Genomic DNA, 9,975 nt, shown 5'->3' on the forward strand with positions numbered 1-9,975 from the left:
TTCCTTATGTATACGAGTTGTTTACACTATGCTGCAGTCTATTAAGTGTGAAATAGCATTATGTCTAAAAAATTTAATGTCAGAGTTAATTTTAAAATACTTTATTGTGGAGTGCCTGGATGACATCGTTGGTTGGGCAACCAGCTCTTGGTTTCGGCTCAGGTCACTATCTTAGAGTTGGGAGATTGAGCCCTGAGTGGGGCTCCACACTCAGCAGGGAGACTGCCTGAGATTTCTCTCTCTCTCCCTCTACCCGTCCACCCCTTGCATGCGCACACTAGCTCTCTCTAACATAAACAAATAATTTTTTTAAGAAGGAGAAGAAAGAACATATACTGGCTCATAAAATTATCCGCATCAAGCATAAAAGAATTTAAATCATACAAAGTTATCTGACCACAAAGGAATTAAGTTAAAAATCAAAAACAGCAAAAAAAAAAAAAAAATGCTTCAAACATATGGAAACTTAAAAGCACACTTAAATAATCCATAAATCAAACAGGAAGTCTCAAGGGAAGTCAGAAAATACTTTAAACTGAATGAAAATAAAAATATAACATACAAAAAGGTGTGATATGTAGCTAAAGCAGTGTTTATGCAGTAATCATGTCATTACATACTAATATTAGGAAAGAAGACAGTCTCAGATCGATAAACTAAATTTCCATCTTTAAAAAAAAAGTATAATAAACAAAAATATCACAAAAGGGAAGAATTAGTAAAGATAAAAGCAGAAATCAATGAGATTAAAACTAACTAAATAAAAAAAAGAGAGAGAGAGAGGGGTGGGGCACAAGAGAAAACAAAACCAAAAGGCGGTTCTTTGAAAAGATCATTAAAATTGAAAACCTCTAGCAAGACCAACAATAAAATAGGAGAAAAGACACACTTACCAATTATCAGGAAAGAAAGAAGGAATCACTACAAATCTCAGATGTTAAAAGAATGATAAAAGAATACTACAAACAATTCAATGCACATAAATAGAACAACTAAGATGAATCAGACCAATTCCTTAAAAACTTCGAAATATTAGGGAAACAAAAGCAAAAATAAACTATCAGGACTTCATCAAAATAAAAAGCTTCTGCACAGTGAAGGAAGGAAACAATCAACAAAACTAAAAGACAACCTATAGAATGGAAGAAGATATTTGCAAATGACATCTGTTAAAGGGTAAGTATCTAAAATCTATAAAGAACTTGTAAAATTCAACACCCAGTAAATAAATAATCCAGTTTAAAAATGGACAGAAAGGGTGCCTGGATAGCTCAGTCAGTTAAGTGTCTGCCTTTGGCTCAGGTCATAATCTCAGAGTCATGAGATTGAGCCCTACATCAGGCTCCCTGCTCACCAAGGAGTCTGCTTTTTCCTCTCTCCCTGCCCCTACCCCCACTCATGTGCTCGCTCTTGCTCTCTCTCTCTCTCTCTCCCCCAAATAAATAAATAAAATCTTTTTTAAAAATGGGAAGACATGATAGACATTGTTCCAAAGAACACATCCAGATGGCTAAGAGACACATGAAAAGATGTTCAACATCACTCATCATCAAAGAAATACAAATCAAAACTATAACAATATATCACTTCACCAGTAGAATGTCTAAAATTAACAACACAGGATATGACACATATTGGCAAGGATACAGAGAAAGGGAATCCTCTTACACTGTTGGGAATGTGAACTGGTGCAGTCACTCTGGAAAATAGTATGGAGGTTCCTCAAAAAGTTAAAAATAGAGCTCCCCCTACAATTCAGCAATTGTACTACTAGGTTTTTACCCAAAGGATACTAAGATACTGATTCAAAAGTATACATGCACTCCCATGTTTATAGCAGCATTATTAATAATAGCCAAATTATGGAAAGAGACCAAATGTCCATCCACAGATAAGTGGATAAAGAAGAAGTGGTTTATGTATATGATGAAATATCACTCAGCCATAAAAAAGAATGAAATCTTGCCATTTGAATGATGTGGATAGAGCTAGGGAGTATTATGCTAAGCAAAATAAGTCAGTCAGAGGACAAATACCATTTGATCCCACTCATATGTGGAATTTAAGAAACAAAATAGATGAACATGGGAGGGGGGAGGCAAACCAGAAAACAGACTCTTAACTATAGAAGAAAAACTGAGGGAGGGTTATAGGAGGGGAGGTGGGCAGAGGAATGTGTTAAGTAGGTGATGGGTATTAAAGAGGACACTTGTGATGAGCACTGGATGTTGGATGGAAGTGATGAATCACTAAGTTCTACATCTGAAACTAGTATTACATTGTATGTTAACTAACTGGAATTTAAAAATTTGCACTTTTCCAACAGGTTACATACACTACACGCAAATTAGTCATTTCCAGGAAACGGGTGCTGGCTTTGTAGGGTTCAACATGGAGACAACTAGGGGAACTACTGAGCCGGTTCCTGGGGAACTGGTGTCTATGGCACATGCTCTTTCTCTCCCAGCCGAGTCTTATGGCAATGATCCTGATATCAAGATGGCTTGGGCCATGAAAGCAATGCAGCATGCTGAAGTCTACTACAAGCTGATTTCATCAGTTAAGCCACAGTTCCTGAAACTCACCACAGTGGATGACCAAATCTATTCTGAGTTTTGGAAAACTTTTGGAAACTCAGGATAGATGTGTTGGATCCAGAAGAACTCAAATCAAAGTCCACTAAAGAGAAGTGGACCATTCTGCTTGAAGTTTGATGGGGTTGTAGAAGACTTCAACTGTGGTACTTTGCTGTGACTGGATTGTTCTCAGGGCTACACTGAGGAAAATACCATATTTGCCCCCAGGATACAATTTCTTGCTATTGAAATTGCTCGGAACCGGGAAGGCTATAACAAAGCAGTTTACACCAGTGTTCGTGACAAAGAAGAGAAAGAAGGCAACCATGGAAGAGAGAAAGGAGCTGACAGTGGACAAGCAGAAGAGAAAGGAGCCAACAGAGAAAGAGAAAAAGCGAAAACAAACAAAGGAGAAGAAAAAGAGAAAGAAGCCAACAAAGAAATCAGCAAGAGTGGTGAAACAGCTATGTTAGGGAGACAGGGAATAGCACTCTGGAAGCTGTGACTCAGCTAAGTCTACAGATTCCATGATGCCACTTGCACAGATCTCTGTGGTTAAATGTATGTCCAGGGCACCCGGGTGGCCCAGTGGTTGAGTGTCTACCTTTGGCTCAGGGTGTGATCCCAGAGTTCCAGGATCGAGTCCCACATCCGGCTCCTGCAGGGAGCCTGCTTCTCCCTCAGCCTACGTCTCTGTCTCTCTCTGTGTGTCTCTCATGAATAAATAAATAGAATATTTTTTTAAAAAAACTTGCAGAGTAAAATAAAATAATAAAAAATAATTTTTTTAATTTTTAACTTCAAAATATCAAAATTCATGAAACTTGCCTTAAATAACCCAAATTGCCTTATAACTAATGAAAGAGTTGAATCTATAGTCAAAATCTTCTGAAAAGAGATTTCCAGGTCCAGATGGTTTCACTGGAGAATTCGGCCAAACATTTAAAAAAGATATTACACCGGATCCCTGGGTGGCTCAGTGGTTTAGCGCCGCCTTTGGCCCAGGGCCTGATCCTGGGGTCCCTGGATCGAGTCCCACATCGGGCTCCCGGCATGGAGCCTGCTTCTCCCTCTGCTTGTGTCTCGCCTCTCTCTCTCTCTCTCTCCCTGTGTCTCTCATGAATAAATAAATAAAATCTTAAAAAAAAAAGATATTACACAAATTCTACACAGTCTCTTCCAGAAAATAGAAGAGAAGGGAACACTTCTCAACTAATTTTATGAAGTTAGCATGACCTTGATGACAAAACCAAAGACAGTACAAGAAAACTATAGACTAACATCCTTCATGAACAAAGATGCAAAAACTCTCAACAAAATATCACCAAATCTAATCCAGTAATATAAAAAATACACCATGACTAGGTGGGAAAAGAAACCTCATTCAACGTCTTAAAAATTAATCAATGTGGGGCACCTGGGTGACTCAGTGGTTGAGCATCTGTGGCTCAGGTGGTGATCCCAGAGTCCTGGGATCAAGTCCCATATCAGGCTCCCAGTAGGGAGCCTGCTTCTCCCTCTGCCTCTCTCAATAAATCTTTTAAAAAATTAAATTAAAAAAATCTTCAGCAAACTAGGAATAGATGAGATCTTTCTCAATGTATTGAGAAAAGGCATTCTCAAAAAAAAAAACAAAAAACAAAACAAAACTACAGCTAACATATACTTACATGAAACAGTGAATGCTTTCCTTCTAAGGCCAGAAACTTGACAAAGATGTCTACTCTCAAGACTCCAACTCAATATTGCTAGAATTCCAAAGAAATAAAGTGAAATAAAACAAGAAATAAAGCAAAAAATAAAATAAAATGCATACAGATTAGAACAGTTTCACAATGTGTAGAAAAGCCAAGAAATCTACTTTAAAAACTTCCTAGAGCTAATAAATGTATTTAGCAAGATTGAAGGCTACACAGTCAACACAAACACCGATAATATTTTCATATGGCAGCAATAAGCAATTGGAAACCAAAATTTAAAACACAATACCACTTAAAATAGCTCCAAAAAATGAAATATCAAGGTATACATCTAAGAAAACTTTTACAGGAGCTGTATACCGTAAACCTCAAAACACTGATTTTAAAATAGATGTGAATAAATGAAGAGACATATTATGATCAAGGACTGGAAGACTCAACAGAGTAAAGATGTCATTTGATCTATAGGTTTAATGGAATTGCAATCATAATCTCAGCGATATTCTTGGCAATATAGGCAATCTAACTCTTATATTTATATGGAAAAGCAAAGAGACTAGAGCAGCCACAATAAATTTGAAAAAAAAAAAAGTTGGAGCAATCACACTACTCTATTTTAAGATTTACTACAAAGCTGCAATGACCAAGAGTATATTATTAGTGGAGAAATAGATACAAAGCAATGGGAAAGAATAGAACCTAGAAATAAAGTCACAATACATTAATTTTTACCTTGATGCAAAGGCATTTCAATGAAGATAGGGTAGTTTTTTTAAACAAATGATGTTGGAACAATTGGGCATCCGTATGGGGAAAAAAACCTCAACCCATACCTGTACCATACACAAAAATTAGCTCAAAATGAGTTATAAATATAAATGTAAAATGTAAAACTATATAATGGTTAGAAGAAGAAATATAAAAAGATTCATGGCCTGGGTTTGGCAAAGTTTTGGGACATGACACCAAAGACACAATCTATAAAAGAAAAATTTGTACTTAATCCAAATTAAAAGCTTTTACTCTATAAATAATACTCACTGCTAAGATAATGAAAGACAAGCTAGAGACTGGGACAAGTTATTTGCAAATCATATGTCTGATAGAGGACTTGTATTCAGCATATATATGTATTTTTTTAAATTCTCAAAACTCAATAATGAGACAGCAACTCAACTAAAATATGAGAAAAAAAAACTTGAAAAAAACTTTCACTGAAGAGGATATTCAGAAGGCAAATTGGTGTAGTCTAACACCAATTTCAGTCAGCAGGGAAATGCAAATTAAAACCAGGATGAAATATTACCCAACACCTATTAAAATGGTAAAAATAAAAAATAATTGACAATACCAGGTGCTGACAAGTATGCAGAACAACTGTAACTCTCAAATACTGCTGATAGAAATGCAAAATGGCACAGCTACTCTGGAAAGTCATTTGGAAGGTTTTTTTAATAAAATTAGATGTATCTGATAATTCTACTCCAAAATATTTAGGAGAATGTTCACAAAAAAAATTGACACATGTGAGGTTACAGTAGCTCTAACAAAACTGCCAAAAATTAGAGAAAATCAAATGTCCTTAAATTGGTGAATGAATAAGCAAATTTGGTGTACCTTTACAATAGACTACTACTTGGCAATAGAAAAGAATGCACTATTGATACATGCAACAACTTGAATAAATCAAAAAGGCACTAAATGGAGTGAAAAAAATACAATCTCAAAAAGTTACATATAGAATGATTCCATTTATGTAACATTCTTGAAAAAATAAAACTATATGATGGAAAGAAGACTAGTAGTTTCCAGGGCCTAGAAGTCAGAGGAGGGTGTGATACAAAGATAGAATAGGAGGGAACTTCAGGCAGATGATGAAACTATTCTATATCCTGATTGTGGTTGTGGTTACACAAATATATACAAGTATTAAGACTCATAGAACTGTCCACTAAAAAAATGATAATTTAAGTGTTAACTGTTAACTATATACATTTTTAAAGTAAGATAGGACAGTTTTTGTTCACCACAGCTCAATATATGCCAAAAGTGTGATATGATGACTAAGAAAACCCCCATAAACAGCAAGAGCAAAACCGTCTTAGGCTGCATTAATGGAAGAATAAAATCCAAATCAAAGAAAGTTATAGATGTATTGGATCTTAAACTGATCAGACCACACTTACAGTTTTCTATTCTCTTTAGACATTGATAAAATCAACTATCTAGAGGAAGGAGACCAGAATGAATAGAGAATGGTGGAAAGAAGATATTTAGCCTGGAAAAGAGAAGGAATGACACGGCAATTCTCTTACTCTATTAGAAAAATTGCCAATTATTTACTAAGTCTTGGGCATCCCAGGTGGCTCAGCGGTTTAGCGCCGCCTTCAGCCCAGGGTGTGATCCTGGAGAACCGGGATCGAGTCCCATGTCGGGCTCCCTGCATGGAGCCTGCATCTCCCTCTGCCTGTGTCTCTACCTCTCTCTCTCTCTCATGAATAAATAAAAATCTTTTTAAAAAAATTAGTTGCTAAGTCTTATTTTGTATCACTCCTCACGAAAGAACTGGCTCCCTGGGAAATAGTTGCAAGAAGGCAGACCTCAGATTACTATAAAGAAAAGCTTTCTGATAATTCAAGTCATGAATAAGTACAATGACCTGCCTAGATAAGCAGTGAGCTTCTCATCGTTGGAAATCATTGGACATGTTTAAGCAGATGTTAAATAACCATCTGTCAAGGTTATCCTCAAAGGGATTACTTCACTGAGTAGGAGACTGATATCTTTAACCTCTCGAGTCTCTTCAAACTCCACCTCCTGTATTCTAAATTATAAAGGTTGTTATAAATCATCCCCCACCCCTGCTGAGTGTATCTCCAAGTCTCTACAATTCATTGGATTGTACATTAGGTACAGAGTGCTCACAAAATCCCCTCGGATTCCTCCTAAAACTGATGGTCCCAGAACAGCCTTCGAGGGGCTGTTTTAATGAATTCCAACCAACAATAGTAAAGATATGCAGAGGAACATGTGAAAAAATCAAACTTGTGCAAAGAATGGATAACTTCTAATAAGAATGTATAGGGAATATTTGACTCTGCTCTATTAATGCTTGATGAGTTATTGTATCTTCCCAAAAATGAACTAAAATGAGGTTTGAGATTGTTTTTGACTTCCCTGACCTAGTCATTGCTCTAGTTTAGAAAAGGAAACTGGAAAATTCCAGGTCTTAAAATTTACCAAAGGGCAAAAAGAAATACCCCTATTTTTTCCCGTTCTTCTCAATTATTTGAATCTCACTCTTTATATTTTACTCTCTAGTCTTCTCGGCAAGAATTATCTCAGCCTAAACATTCCAAAAGTCTGGCAATAAGTGAGGAGGAAGAGTGCCTAGTTAAGGTTATCATGGGCAGCATCAAGGCAGGTTCAGCAGCCATCAGGCTGACAAGAATTGGGACAAGGGGAAGGCTATGGAGATTAGTTTCATCCAGCAGGACATGAATCAAGCCAAGTGATCACTATTGATATACCTGAAGTTGGAAGTACAAGATTTAAAACAGTAGATCCAGGCATGACTTAGATAAGACTTCAATTAGACATCGTGTGCCACTCCAATGATTCCAGAGAGCCAAGTTGTGTGCCCAAGTCCAAGGCTGTAATCATGCCTTCCCACATCAGAGTCCGCAGGCCTACCTGGCCTCATCCTCTTAGTAGAACTCTCATTCTGAATTATTTACTAAAGTCTTTTTGACTCTTTTTGGGGTGTTCCTGAGGGTACAGCTGTTCCCTTTGCAAGTCCATTATAGAATTAAAAGTCTGTTTGGCAGACAAAAATAATCTATAGTATGAGAAGATCACTCATTGTGGTAGGTAATCACTGGAAGGGAGCATAGTTGGGGGTTCTGGGGTTCTGGTAAGGTTTCTTTCTTTTTTTTTTTTTTTAGGTTTCTTGATCTAGGTGTATTCAGATTGAAAATCCTAGTTGTATACTTATGATCTCCACACTTTTCTGTATCTATGTTATCATAATATAAATATAAAATTAAAATGTTCCCAAGATAAGGGAAAAGCCCTGAGCAGCAGCTTCATAAGGCCACTAGGGCTACTGGGCAGCCAGGAGTACGATCACTAAGCCAGAGCGCTAGACTCTCAGTCCTCTTCCGTTCTTTCCCTGTGTGTGTGGCTGCTCACACATGCTCACTCATACGTGTGCACACACCCAAACACAAACAAGATGAGGCACCAGAGGCAGCAAGCACAGTCCAGAGGAGAGCTTTTTGCCTTATCTTCCCAACCCTGACCCTAACTCCAGGACTTGGCTCATGTCCTTCTAAGGACCAAGATTTGAAATTCTACTCCTCAGTGTTAGAAAAGGGGTCCTCCTTCTCTTGGTAGAAATCCAAACTTCTGAGATGAAGAAAATAAGATAACTTTAAGCATCAGTAAACTAATGACACCATATGTGTAGAGTTATGTATATTTAGCAAAAAAAAAAAAAAAAGAAGTACATCAAAATGTTGACGGTTTTTATTTCTGAGACATGGGATGAGTTGCGATTTTTCTTTGTCTTTTTCTCTCACTTTTATATTTTCTATAATGATTGAATACTACTTTATAATAAGAAAATACATGCTATAAATAAAAATTTATGTTTATATATTACATTAGCACTTCCAAATCTACAAGCATAAGTTTTCTCAGTGGGTTCTCTGTATAGTTTTGATACAAGTCCTTTATTGGACAGGAGTCCGGCAAATATTTTTTTCTTTTCTTTTCTGTTTTTTTTTTTAGATTTTATTTTTTTTAAGAGGCAGAGAGAGTGAGAGAGAGAGGCAGAGGGAGAAACAGACTCCCCACTAAGCAAGGAGCCTGATGTAGGGCTCCTTGATCCCAGAACTGGAAGATCATGACCTGAGCCAATAACTGACTGAGCCACCCAGGCAACCCTCGGTAAATATTTTCTTTCAGTCCATGGTTTGTCTTTTCATTCTCTTAACAGTCTGTTTTGCAGAGCAGAGGTCTTAGATTTAAATAAAGTCCAACTTACCACTTTTTTTGTTTCATGGATTATTCTTTTGGTTGTATCTAAAAACTCATCACCATCTACTGACTCTTACAATTCTCTGATATTATTACCTCCATTTTGCAAATGAGGAAACCAAACCTCAGAGGTGAACTTGACTAAGCTCATGTGAGCAAAACTAATGGATTTGGGACTGATATATTCCAATACTCATTCCACTATGCAATGTTGTAATGCTATCTAACTCTGTTCTTCTTTTTGTTTTCTTTGCCTTTTTTTCCTCTTTTCTTGGAAGTTTATTTTTTAAGTTTTTTGTTTTTTTTTTTAAACCTAGGGAAAACATGTCTTGCCAGAAGACATGACAACTTCCAGAGAATAAGAGATTGATGAAGCTGGCCCAAAGGTTATCACAACGGCATTGATAGAAACATGCTCTAAGGTGCAGTGTCAAGTGTTGTGGAAGCTAAGGGCTCATTTCTCTAGAAACACACATACTCACATTTTGCATACAATTTTAGGTGTTCTGGATGCCATTGCTGCTTTATAATTAGTTTAGCACCTGGCCGTCTGGGATATATATGAAATAATATAAAGAAGTAACATCTATGAAAGTACTAGCATAGCTCCTGTGTAGAGGAGACACTCAATAAATTCTCATTTAATCTGAAGTCTGATT

The 9,975-nt window shown here is 36.7% G+C and overlaps 1 pseudogene; it reads left to right on the forward strand.

Annotated features, from left to right (window-relative positions):
* The first annotated feature begins 2,391 nt into the window (after positions 1-2,391).
* Positions 2,392-3,081, forward strand: LOC112916568 (protein PBDC1-like; annotated as a pseudogene).
* The last annotated feature ends 6,894 nt before the right edge of the window (positions 3,082-9,975 follow it).

The sequence above is a fragment of the Vulpes vulpes genome, chromosome 3, assembly GCF_048418805.1.
Source record: "Vulpes vulpes isolate BD-2025 chromosome 3, VulVul3, whole genome shotgun sequence".
Classification (NCBI taxonomy): domain Eukaryota; kingdom Metazoa; phylum Chordata; class Mammalia; order Carnivora; family Canidae; genus Vulpes; species Vulpes vulpes.